The sequence below is a fragment of the Lissotriton vulgaris genome, chromosome 6 (assembly GCF_964263255.1).
Source record: "Lissotriton vulgaris chromosome 6, aLisVul1.2, whole genome shotgun sequence".
Classification (NCBI taxonomy): Eukaryota; Metazoa; Chordata; class Amphibia; order Caudata; family Salamandridae; genus Lissotriton; species Lissotriton vulgaris.
The window spans coordinates 679,846,346-679,860,647 of NC_141694.1; the positions used below are offsets into that span (position 1 = coordinate 679,846,346).

General features: G+C 44.9%; 1 pseudogene; it reads right to left on the reverse strand.

The window, feature by feature from the left end:
• Positions 1 to 12,831: 12,831 nt before the first annotated feature.
• Positions 12,832 to 14,046, reverse strand: LOC147707844 (uncharacterized; annotated as a pseudogene).
• Positions 14,047 to 14,302: the final 256 nt, after the last annotated feature.

A 14,302-nucleotide genomic window follows, 5' to 3' on the forward strand; every position in this document is an offset into this window, starting at 1 on the left:
TCTGAACAGCACCTACTCACGTTTCCTGCACAAGATCGCCTAATAAATATAAGAAACATCATATGCATTTGTGTGGTCATCTTGTACCCACAGTATAAAAAATATGTGTGTGCAAATGTATGAAATGCAAGAGTATTTAACAAACTGCAGCCATCCACACACTTGGAACTGAGTCCGGGTGAGGACACACATAGGTCACAATATTCTAACAACTAGATACATGGATGGAAATACACACCTGTGATGGTTAGTAAATGCTGGAGGGGGGTTTGGCTCACAAAACTGCAATTACAGATAGGCACAGGAGAGTCACTTGGTGGTGTATAGATCAGGGTTAAAAAGCTAGGTGTCCACGTAGGGAATACATACATCTGTGTCCTCAGGTATGTGAACTATCATCAGCATGCTGCTGTACTGTGGATGTGATGAATGGCGCACAGGCCAAGGGTGGCAGGACAAACTGTGGGCAATGGGCTGTAGCACTCTACACAAGCTCACCTGATTACGTGACCTCCCCCTATGGAGCTACTGGAGCTACAAGTACTAAACTCCTGTGATGGGTGCAACGCATCCAGAACACCTAGCCACGTCTGACAATTATCTTCACCAGAATGATTACATCACACCACACCCAAGAGACGTGGTAATGGTGTGTGTCCCCGGTGGCTACTTGACAGACTGTGACGGCTATGTTGAAGTGGTGTGACAAGGTTTTGTACTGCCACGTTACTGTAAGGAAGGCGAGGTGTGCTGCTGTGGTGTTGACAAGATAACACTGTACAATATTCTGCTTATGGAAGGTGTGTGTTTGCTTTACGAGGCACATGACCTGGTGGTACGTAGACACACTGTCATGCGGCTCAGCATAGTCTTGCCAGTATGTGTTGCACACACAGGCATAGAAGCTGTTATGGGTGAGTTTGAGGTATCGTGATACCAGATGGATGATTGTCTGGTGTTCACTGTGTGTAGGGTGGCTGGAGCATGCTCTACAAATGGAGGAGTATCCTGTAGGCGTGTGTGGTCCTGGATCTGGCTAGTCTGTGCTGCATTGGGGCTGTGTATGCAGTGTCAGGAATGAGTGAAGACATGACGGCAGAAGGGGTGTGACAACTTGAAAAACAAACATATACCACAAGGGCATTGGCAAGCCACAAACTTACATGTGTATGTGAATGCAGTAGTGTCTGCTTCACTCAGGGTCACTGCAAATAAAATGGCACAGTAATCACCAAAGATCACAGTCACAGGATCAGGCCCCTTAGGGACAAGTGGGGCACAGGACACACAGCGTCAGCAGGTGTAGTCTACAGGTAGTGTGTTCCAAGCTAAACAGCAGCTACACAGCCATCTACCTCACACACAATATAGTACTTTAGCCTTAACCAGCACCATGCATGTTGTCACTGTACACGTAAACACCTATCAACAATGACCTAACTTTAGGCCATATAGAATACATGCACATTAGAAGGACATATGCGTTGACATCAAGGAGGCACAATATTCTGCTGGAATCACACGTCATGCACAACATGATGATTTACCTTGGGAGGCCATGGAGAATTATCAAACATACATGGTCAGTGGCATTGGCGAGAAGACAAAAAAAGTCATTGAATTAAGTCACCTGTAATGCAGCAGAAAGATTCACAACAAGACTGCCAGGGACTGGCCGTACCTTTCTTCATCAGAGTGGTGTGATGCTCAAAGGATTCCACCTCCAAATAGCCCCTTGGTCTGAGTACAAATGACAGACACAAAAGGGTGATCAGGGGAGGGAAGGAGAGGATGGGAACTTGTGGTAAATAAAGTATTACCCTGTCATAATTTCTATACTTAAACAAAAGGTCATTAAATGAGAGGCAGAGTCCGTGGGGTCCGATTCAAAAGGACTTCATTTCAATAACTCGAGTTAAGGGAGAATCGGTTCCATCACCACTAAGGTTCAGGAAGGGTCTTCTGGACTTTCTTCACAGAGTACAATATTTATACATTTAATCTTGTACATAGGGAGGAGCGCTCCAGGCAGAGCAAGAGAAAGAAAGAGATAAGAGCATGTGGGCATGTATGAGGGCGTACATGTGGGCGTTCACTTGAGGAGTCATAGGTGAGTCATAGGTGGGTGGATACATGGAGGGGGTCTGCATGGCCAGCTGGAACCTTTGCCCTACTTGTGTGCGCAACTTGGTCATGACGTGCAATTGACGTGTAACTGGGGGAAGCTGGGGGGAGCTGACTTTCGATCTAGTAGAGAGGCCTTCAGTGTCAGGACCACCTGCACGTCTGGTATTATCTGATATCTTAAGTTTGGAGGATGTATTATCTGAAGCAAAGGTCGCTCAAGCAAAGGTTGCTCATCACCAATAGCCGGTGTGGGCATATATTTCATATATTTCTTCGTTCATTGTGTGGGGGCCGTGGGCTTTCTAAGGATCTGCAAATCACTTAAACGGAGACAGAAAAGCTAGGCCCTATCTCTGCAGACGGGTTCTGTTTACCTTCTTCACCAGGCAGGAATGTGATTCTGTAGAGCAAGCAGATAACTGTTTTGCAAAATACTGTCTTGGCACCCCGGGCTGGGCCTCTCTCAGCTGAGCCAAAAGTATGCGAGGTCAGGGATACGGTGCTGAGCTGCAGCTTTCAGAGTGTCTGGAGGCATGAAAACCTTAATTCGGAGACTGGCTCAGGCTGAGCCACAAAATGGGTTCATCTCGATATATTAAAAGTGCACAATACAAAAACATGGCAACATGGGCCCCAGTGCAGAATTAACGTTTCTTTCATGGGAGACTTGGTAACTGACATCCTAATGTGGGACGCAATGCAGAGGCCTTATTATTGCAGGCATGAGAGGGAAAATGCATGTATGACTTGCAAGTACACTAAACGTGGGGTACACGCAGGGGACACATTGGCCATGTAAAAATTCTATTTCCTCAAACTGCAGGGAGGGAAACCTGAAACAGAGGCAAACAAGCATTAGGAGTACTTTCTCATGTCACTGACACTACAAATACCTCACGAGATACACTGTACCAGTCACACCTGTGAAGTGTAACAACTGTAGCCAATTTGAGATCACTGATTATGCTATCACATAAGATCAGATCCTGTAACACGGACACATAAAACCTAGGACAGTCTGTTACCTATTTGAGTTTTGTGTAACGCTCACAAGTCTGCTACTATGCAATGAGATCTATGTGGACAAAAACTAATTCACAGTGTATGATGATGTGTACCCTACAAACAAATGAAAATATATGGAAGTGCTACTTACGCAAAGTGTAATATCTGTATTTGTTTATGTGTACTGGTAAGGGCCATGAAGGCAAACTTGACATCACCCACAACAGCTGTAAGCCTCACATATGATGAGGAAGCTAATGATCTGAATGCAATGAAGGCACTCTGTAGCCAGTCTTTTGCTCTAGCAACTGTGCCTCACTATGCTAAAGATGACAAGCAGGTTGAAAATAACTCAACAGCAAGTAATGAGGAGGCAAGCCACATAAAGAACCCTACCGTCGCACAGAAATGCTGCACGGGACACGAGAATCATGTCAATGACCGCACTCCACTGGTGCCACAGATTAATTTACATATGCATCATCCCACCTTTGTGATGTCATCAGCGAAGCATACATGGCATCATGTGAATGAAAACAGAACTTCTACTCACTGTTAAGGCTGGCGTAGCAGTATTCTCTACTTGCACTGAGGTAACGACATGACAGTGACATGACATACTGCAACAAGGGGCATGGCATCCATGCAAACAGAATCACAGGACAGTTGTCTTAACATGTGGAACATACACTGGGCCACACCTACACAACATGGTTTTTTGGTAACCAAACTGAACTGGCCCACAAGGTTGAGGTGATGATCCAGACACATTCTAATGCACACATTGAGGCTGCAATCCCCCACAGAGTCCGTGGTTGTGACCTCCAACACAATGTCAAACCATGGTATATGCAATGTTTCAGTGTCAATGTCTGCACACTTTGATGCATTCACCAGAGTCTAAAACTACAACAGATGACTGTCAGATGGGGTGACTATCCTGTCATGGGAGTGGGCCTACATGTAATAAGAAACATGAAGTTGTTGCATGTATGCATGGTCAAACAACATGCGCATGAACATGTACCACAAAATTTAAACCATACCAACGCTAAACAGCCTCATATGAGTCAAACAACAATGCCCTTGCACTATACAAGATTAGAACATTCTAGGTAATACTGATTACTACCGAACAGATATATAGATCCATCAATTACGCAGACAGCGTTTTCATGGATTTCCGAATACCCAGAAATTAACTAGACAGAAGCACCGCCACAAAACGGGTTTATCCAGCTCGATTTTCACATTGTTTTTCATTAGGCCCTGAAGATTCGCAGTGTGTTCCCTGCGATGAAACACGTGTTGGCATAACTAAAGGAACAATAAACAGACACTTCACACCAAGAACAGAACATCTTTATTGAACTTTTATACCTCGATGTGAATGATTGATTCTCTTAAAGTCACTCCGAAAGTGTGGATGTATACTAACCAATTATCTTTTTGGACTCTAACATTACCTAGAATGTTCTAATCTTGTATAGTGCAAGGGCATTGTTGTTTGACTGTTATTGTGTGGATCATTTGGTCCAACCTTGAGCGGTTTTGTGGGATTACCGCCCGCCCTATTGCCTGTACCATCTACCTTACAGTTCTTTCCTCTCTGCGGACACACAGGCAGTGCGCCTGATTACTCTGGTACCTTAATAATCCCCTTGCTGCATACCAACCAGCCTCATATGAGTCCTTACCCAAATTGACCTTTCCACATGTCCATGCATGCTCCGTTGATTCGGCTGACGTTGCAATCATAATGAGCAATAGCAGGCTGACTAAGATGACACCAACGGACAACAGGCAGGGCGAGCTGGGGATGGGAGGCACACAAGGGGTCAAGTTCTGTATAATGTCATTCTGACATTGTCATGTTGAATAGCCTGATGTTGTAGTACACTTGTACATTCCAAGTACACACATAGCACGTATGTGTGTTGCATTACATCTGCACCTGTGTGACACTGCACAACAAACATCAAAGTGACATTGCATACAGTCAGCTGCATACACAGCATGCTACCCATGCAACTCTATAGTACATGTTTGAACAAAATGCATCTATGACTCACCATTATGAAAAGAAGTTGCGGATGAGGTGATTCCGGATATCATCTTCAACCTCCTCATCACTGGCATCCTGGGCAAGGCCTTCTTCCTCAATGGGCGGATGTTCCAGCTCATCAGGATCAAGGATGAGTGGCACAGCCTTCTCCACCGCCATGTTGTGTAGCATGCAGCACACCATGAAGATGTAACACACCTTGAGTGGGGTGTATTGGAGGGCTCCGCCTGTCTTGTCCAGGTATCTGAACCGGCTCTTCAGGAGTCCAAATATTCGCTCGATCACCCGCCTGGTCTTCCCATGAGCATTGTTGTACCGCTGGTCTGCAGCTGTCCTGGGGTTGCGTAGCGGAGTCATTAGCCATGGCATGTTTTATTTATCCTGCAAATTGACATCATGGAAATGAGTGTGTAATATGATGCAGTTCATGAAGTAATGACATACTGACAAACATGGCTAACAGACTTTACCCACCAACAAGACATGCCCGATGGTTGCGAAGCTGCATAATCATCTGTGGTACCCTGCTATGCCTCATGATGAATGCATCGTGGCACAATCCTGGAAAATGTGCACAAACATGTGAGATAAGCATGTTGGCAAGACACACCACCAGGGCATTTATCGAGTGGTAATGTTTCCTGTTGCAGTACGCTTGCTCCTGAGCCTGTGGTGGCACCAGAGTAACATGTGTACCATCAATTGCACCATTTACATGTGGCATGCGTCCCAGGGCATAGAATTCCCCCTTGACATCTGTCAACTGTTCTGGAGTAGGGAATGTAATGAATTCATCAGTGTGCAGCAACATAGCAGCCAATACATCACTTAATACCCGGCTAAACATGGTTTGTGACATCCCTGCCACATCACCTATGGTAAATTGGAACGTACCTGTGGCAAAGAAATGTAGGGCTGCCATCACCTTTACCTTGGGTGTCAGCGCAGATGGATACCTGTGTCGTGGTTGCAGATGTGGTTCCGGCCTGTCCGTCAGGTCCTGAATCAACTGTTGCGTGAAGCGGTAATGCCGTATGCAATCACGTTCCCTCATGGCATCCAAGTCTGGCAACGGCCTTTGCTGAGGGGGTGCCCTGCAAAACATATATAGGAAAAAATGAGTACAACTGTCAGACAAAGACAATTACAATGTACATGGCACAAGCAACACTGCTTCAACAAATTATACAATTTTGAGTGTGGCGTGGGCTACACACTGAGGAAACATGTGCCAGCTGGCAGCCACTCCTCCATGAAAAGTAAACGACCTGTGGTCTGTGGAATGGATATGACATGCATACAAATGATCTGATGGGAAGGTCTGAGTGAGCAGGACAATGTATCATGTCAGTGACACACGTCACGTGAATTGCATTCGGAGGTTGTCTGCACATCCAGACAGCTGACAGCAATGCACACACGCACATCACATGTGCCATCATTTGCACAGATCTGACATATTCTTATTGCGGTGTGATATTTCCAAAACTAATACATGGACATCATCAGACAGCAGAAATGTTTGATTTGTGACAAATGGTCTATGATGCCATCACACATATGAGCGGTTCATTTGCACAAGTGGCATGGTGTGCGTACATGTGAAACACTGTCATCACGGCAAGGACCCATCATAGATGCTCCTACAGCAGATATACTTAACAGCATGAACAAGTTACTTACCTTTTGGAACGAAATATCTGTAAGAAACAGTAGTTAGTATCATATTCCTACCTTGGAATACATACCTCAGCAAGACCAAGCCCTGTGGTGGTTCTTCAAACCAATAATCACACCAGAAAGTCCTGGAGGATGGAACGGCCAAAGAAGACATCCCTCTGGACTTGGCTGTCCAGGCAGTAGTGTCTTGCAAACGTGTGCATCGAGGCCCACGTAGCTGCCTGACAAATGTCCTGCAAGGGGATTCCCCGACCCAGGGCAGTAGTCGCCACCGTGGCCCGAGTGGAAGGGGCCCTAAGCCCAACAGGAGGCTCCTTCTTTGGCAAGGGGTACCAAGCCTTCATACACAAGACAACCCACAGAGAGATGGTCTGCTTGTGTACCGACCTTCCCTTTTCAGCACCCACGTAACTAACTAAAAGTTGTTCATCCACCCGGAACTGGCGTGTGAGATCCAGATAGTATGAGAGCGCACATTTTGGGTCCAGACGGTGTAGCTGCTCTATCTCCTTTGAGGGATGCATAGGCGGAAATAAGGTGGACAAGGTGAAAGAGTGCCCGATGTGGAAGTCCGTGTCAAACTTGTGCTGGAAATAGGGTATTGCCCGCAGCGCAAACTTGTCCGGATGGACTGAAAGGTCAGGAGGTTATGGAGAAAGAGCCTGGAGCTCACTCACTCTCCTGGCAGAAGTGATGTCAAACAGGAAAGCAGTCTTCCGAGTAAGAAGGCGGAGAGGAAAATTGTGAAGTCGCTCAAAGGGAGCACACATCAGATATGTAAGAACCAGGTTCAAGTCCCACTGAGGCATCACATACAGAACATGTGGAAACGTGTGTCTGATGCCTTTCAGAAAACGAGTCACAATAGGGGACTAGAACAGAGAAGGTTGATCAGGCAGCCTTAGTAAGGCTGAAAGTGCAGGAACGTAGCCCATGATAGTGCCCAGAGCAGAGCCCTGCTGTGCATGAGAAAGAAGGAAGAGATGAAAATCATGAAGAGGTGCAGAAAGAGGGTCCACAGCCTTCGGTGTGCACCATGCCACAAATCTGGTCCACCTGCAGGCGCATACCGACTTTGTGGAGTGACGCCTGGCAGCATGGATGATATTACAGACTTCAGGATGAAAGGCAAATGGCCTCTACTGTCGCCTCTCAATCTCCAAGCATGGAGGTGGAGACTTTACAGGCACGGGTGGAAGACCATCCCCTGCTGCTGCGACATAAGGTCCTCCAGAAGAGGCAGACGAACAGGGGGATCAACTGACATAATGAGGAACTCTGGATACCAGTACCTACGTGAACATCCGTGGTGCGCTGGTAAGGCCGAAGGGGAGCAGGGTCAACAGAAAGTGCTTGTGGCCTAACGTGAACCGCAGGTAGCGCCGGTGGGCCGGCAGGACGGGTATGTGGAAATAAGCATCCTGCAAGTCCAACACTACCATCCAGTCTCCTTGGTCCAGGGCAGGTAGGACATGAGCCACTGTCTGCATTTTTAGCTTCTCCTTCTGGAGGAAGCCTTTGACGTTCCTTGTGTCCAAGATAGGGCGTAGGACCCCATTGGCCTTCTTGGGTAGCAGTAAGTAGTGGGAGTATCAACCACACCCTATTTCTGGCCCAGGAATGGGCACGATGGCCCCCTTGGCCAAGAGGGCTGTAACTTCTGCATGCTGAAGTTGCAAATGATCCCCCGATATGCGTTGGTATTGCGGTGGCATGGCTTGAGGGGTCGCCTCAAGGGTGAGGGAATAGCCCCTTGGGATGATTTGCAGCACCCACCTGTCCAATGTGACAGTGAGCCAGTGGTGGAGGTGATGGCGAAGCCTGCCCCCCACTGCCATCACATGGCCCTGAAAGCACAGACTAGGAGGGTTTGTAGGCAGATGTTGCGGGGGAAGGTGTGGACTGACCTCGCCGTTGTCCCTGACCGCCGCCACAGCAGTTACCACCGCCACCACCGCGTTGGATGTTAGTCAGCGTTCCGTGGCTGGCAGCATATGTGTGTGTGCCACTTCCTTGGCCACGAAATGAGCAAAAGGTACCAGTTTGCTGGTGCGGGGCCGACAGGCCCATGGACCTGGCCGTAGCCCTAGAGTCCTTAATGTGCTCAAGCGCATGGTCTGCCTTGTTGCCAAAAAGGCAACGGACATCAAACGGCATGTCCATGAGTGTATTCTGGACATCTGCAAAAAATTGGGCGGACTTCAACCAGGCTTTGCAACAAATCGCCTCCGTGGTTGCCATCGCTCTGCCCAGTGAGTCGGTGCTATCCAGCCCATACCGGATCGAATACCGTGCCGCAGCTCGGCCTTCTACAAGGGCTTGGCCAAGTTTTGCCCGTACCTACAACGGGCACTCTGGCAGCAGTTCCGCAACCGTGTCCCACAGCGAGTGTGTGTAGCGGACAAAGAGGCATGTGATGTTGGAAGACCGCAGTCCCAGACTCAGGGAGGATGATACCATCTTGCCATACTGCTCATACCTCTTGGATACCCTGTCCAGCGAAGCAAACGGGAATGCGGTCCGTGAATTGGAGGCCTGGATGACCAGGCTCTCTGGGGTGGGGTGGGAGGACAGGAAACATGGGTCGTCCGGGGACGGGTGTGGGCATCAGGCCACGTGCCTATCTACAGCCAAACCTGCAGCGGGCCAGGACCTAGTGGCCAAAATAGCGTCAGTCAATGCCTCATGAAACGGCTGCAGAGGCTCAGCCGAGCTTGACTGCAGTTTATGGACCTCAGTGAGGAGGTTGGTCCTCACGGCAGCGACGGGGAGATGAAGGGGCAAGGCTTTGCCGCCCGCGTAAACACCACACTGTAGGTTGCCCCCTCCTCCGAAAACACGGTTGGATTTGAGACATAACCAGTGTCTGGCGAGGTGTCCAGACCACTCGCATCCCCCAGTCCACCTGTCCAGTCATCTTGGGACTGACACTCACATGTCAGAGGGTCTTCAGACCCCTCCCAATACTCCTTATCACCCATTCCCTGATAATCAGGGTTGTCAAAAGATGTGCCTGGCTCGTTGAAGTTAAACTCCCAATGCGGCATCAAAAGCGGCATTCAGCAGTGCCGTTCCCACGCCGGAGCCGTATAGAGTGTGGTATCGGGAACGGCACCACCCGAGGACGGCGCCGAGGGTGACACCTGGGGGACTGTTGATGGTGAGGTCGTGAGGTCAAGAGCAGTAATGAAGGGACCCCCTCAACAATTAGACTACGGCCAGGGAACAGAGGGGAAGAGATAAAGTACAACTAGAGAAAAAGGTTCCCTCATTGGCCACAATTATTCATTGCAAGTATACATCACATTATTTATGTTGAAGGCGACAGATACACAACAAACTTTTTTATTTTCTTCAAAAAATATATAAAGTGTTTAATTTTTTGTTTTTAGCATTGCTTTCAAATTTATATTTTTTCATTTAAGTTAGAATTCATAAGAAACATACAATCACAGTATTAACATATCATAAATCATTTCATAGGTCATACAAAAAAGGGAAAACATTTTTTTCATTAACAATAACTAATCGTGAGAAAAACAATTAATACCAATACATGTGCCCCTGATAACACACAAACAGTCAAAACATATTAGCCCATTCATACTAACATTACATACACACACACTATGTCTGAAAAAGGACTCTGGGTACTAATTAGCAAGGAGCCCCCTGCCAACTACCGGGTCTCAAAACTAAGTATGAGACCCCGCACTCTGGTCGACGCGCGTTTCGGCGGCACACGGCCACCTTCCTCAGGACCTCTTCCAGGCAGTCAAAACCCACAAGACCAGGGGACCTAAAAAGTATAATGCAAAAAATAATATGTACACTGTCACCAAGGAACAAAAACAACCAAGGAATAGACCAAGTCAGTATACACAAATTATTTACATAGTTAAAAACTGATGTTGACCCTTGGGTTCGACATGTGACACAACATAACCCGAATCTTCAGTGAATGTACAAAGATACTGATTGATAGAGTACTATGAGAGCCTAAGGAAGGTAATATGGACAAATACTGATGAGACCTACTCAACTGGTCTGATAGTATAACATATATATCCTGTAGGTACAAAAGACAAAGGTCGAAAGAACCTTACAGAGTCCAAAAAACATGAAACATATCAAGATATATAATGAGTGTACGATTACTTACACTTAAAAACCATGAATTCTGCTTAATTCTCAAATGGCAGTGTCATGAACATGAACCACGTATGGAGATAATTCTAATTTATCAATATCTGAAAAGAGGAAAAACGTGCTAAAAAAATGAATATATAAGGAAAAAATCGATAAACAGATTATGCTACCTAAAGATGTACATGCCTTACCTATATTTAGAATGTGGAAGTCTCTACAAATATCCAAAAATAATGGGTAGACGATGTCACAAATCCAGAAGAGCAACTATTGATCTTTATGTTCAACTGAAATAAATCACAACAGAGGGAAAGAAATGTAATGAGGTCCATAAGTAACCCCCACATACCATCTAATGCTGATGGTATATCGATAATGCAAAGAACCCACCTTAAGATCAAATGTATTGTTATAATTTCATGAACACATGATACTCCTTTCACTTATATTTCATTAATGGGCCATATGTAGAAGAACTGCGTCTGGTATCCTCAGCAGTCCTACAAAATGTAAAAAAGATGAGGTCTCAATCTCGCCGAGAAAGTGCAGGACTAATACATTACCCTAAGTGATTTAAAATGAAAATAACTATTAGAATACCCGGACAGAGTAACTGCCTGTAAAGCGTGCAAATCTAAACAAGAACGTAACTGCCTCCACAAGTTTGGCCCTATCAAAAGTACACATAAACCAATGAGAGGTGCCCGTCTGCTAACTATATTCATACGTGACGTACTTCGTTTATACAAGCTCCAGACAATTAAGCATGACTGTAATAAGTCATATGCAGCTTGGTAAATAAAATAAACTGTCAAGTGCAATGTATAAAAATATCTATTCGAGGTTCACGAACGGTAAGTCTGCCTGCCAGACATGTAAATGCAGACAAAAAACGGCAGCTTACAGACATCTATCTCAGTCAGATATTCATAAACACCTATAAATACATCGAAAATAGAACCTAGCTCCCTGCACTAAACCGAGAGTATTATCGGCTAGCTGGAGAGACTGTTAGTAAAAAATAGGCGAATTCGCATGCAGTCGTATGGTGAGGAACAACGCAATTAAGAGCCTGGCCCTGCTCATTAAATTGAACTAAAAGATGAAAATCATTGCTAACGTATATGAGTACTTACTAGGCTTGTGCACGGAGTGCCGGTCAGAGTAAACTCCCACGTGGACAGGTGGTTCCAAACAAGAGTAAGTACCACCGGACATGTATTTAAACAGAAGAAACGTCGGAAGTCTCGCAATATCATGAAAGATTTTCGCAAGTAAAATCATGAAAATGGAAAACGAACTCCCGATTTCAATGTTTACCAGTGCTGATGGTGTCACGATTTTAAAGTGACAAAAGATAAAAATACGCGCCATATTGGGGGAATATGATCATGCCGTAAAGGCACAGATGTATTTAGTAAGGGGTCAAACTGTGACCCGATCTAAAGGAACCCATTAATTACCCAGTTGCATCGACGATAAGGCAAAGATAAGAAGCAAGAATAATCTGTTAAATCGAAGATGTTAATTCATGCAAATCTAATTATTTAAGAGAACAAATAAGAAAAAAGAAAAGAATACAACAAAGATGAAGAATATATTTAAGCATAACTACATATGGTGTGCTAAAAAGTAAAATAAATAACTAATAAATATCTCCCACAAGACAGATGAGTTCTAATACTGTCAAACAGTCACCTGTAATAACCACTGCCAAGTACATAAGCAGGATATACTAGTTCCGAATACACACATAGTATCAAAGTTGGAGTAACAAATAACGACTGTATGGAGTAAAGTGGACACTATTGTGTGATATACCAAGATATTTCCTCATTCAGACCATGTCTTACACAGTCTAAATGGTATATCCAGAAAGTTTCACGTTTCTTACGTGTTGGTTCTGTAAGTTGACCTGTTCTAGGTTGCACTTTAACCAAAAATGGACCATTTGATGTCCTGCTCATTGTGGTTCATTTTCAGAAAATGCTCAACTAACGGCGCCATCATTCTCTTATTCCTGATCGCAGATTTGTGTTTGCTAAAACGTGTGCGAAATTCACGGCCAGTCTCTCCTACATAGGCCAACCCACAACCACTGAATAGAATATAAATTGTATTACTGCTGCGGCAGTTTGTCAGATGGCGGAGTTTAATTTTCTTATCATTATATTCAATAGTTTCAGATGTGATCGCAGAGTCACAAGCGTGACACGAGCCACATCTGTGATTTCCCAAAATGATGGGAAGCCCCGTGATGGAACGTTGGCCATCTGAGGAAAATCTTTTGGTCTGGCGAGTATGTACTAATAAGTCCTCAAGTTCTTATTTCTTCTGTAAGCTAGTAAGGGAAGAGGCATAGGGGGAACATGCTCATCTGTATTCAGGATTCTCCAGTTTTTGTTTATAATATTCCTGATCTTGAAATTCAGGGTTGAATGATTTATAACACAGGTTATGCGGTTGTGTTCCGGGCGATTGGACCCTTGTAATAAAGCTACTCTATCATAATATTTAGCTCTTTTAAAAGCATGTCGTACTAGACGGTGGGGATAACCTCTCTTGAGTAGTCTATCCTTAAGCTCATCTCCATGTTTGTGGTAGGCAGCCATATCTGTACAGTTACGGCGAATCCGTAAAAATTCCCCAAATGGGATAGATTCCCTCTGACAACTGGGATGGTAACTGTCACATTTTAGGATGGTATTTTTAGCTGTAAGTTTCCTAAAAAGGTTAACTTTCAACTGTCCACTGGTGCCCTCAATGCTGATATCTAGAAAGTCAACCTTGTGGTTATTATAATTTACTGTAAATCTGAGATTGGGGTCACTGGTATTGAGCCAAAGAATAAATGCTTCCAATATTTCAACTGATCCACTCCAAATAAAGAAAATATCGTCTATAAATCGTTTCCAAACAGAAATATTTTCAAAAAAAGGAGCCAACTCATTAAAAATGTTGCATAAATCCCACTCACCCATAAACGTATTAGCCACACTCGGGGCACAAGATGCTCCCATTGAGGTGCCCTTGATTTGTTTGTAGAGAGTGCCATTATATTCAAAGAAGTTGTTCAAAAGAACAACTTCAAGACATTGTAAAATAAAAGCATCTGCTAATTAGTACCCAGATTCCTTTTTCAGACATAGTGTGTGTGTATGTAATGTTAGTATGAATGGGCTAATATGTTGTGACTGTGTGTTATCAGGGGCACATGTATTGGTATTAATTGTTTTTCTCACGATTAGTTATTGTTAATGGAAAAAAAATGTTTTC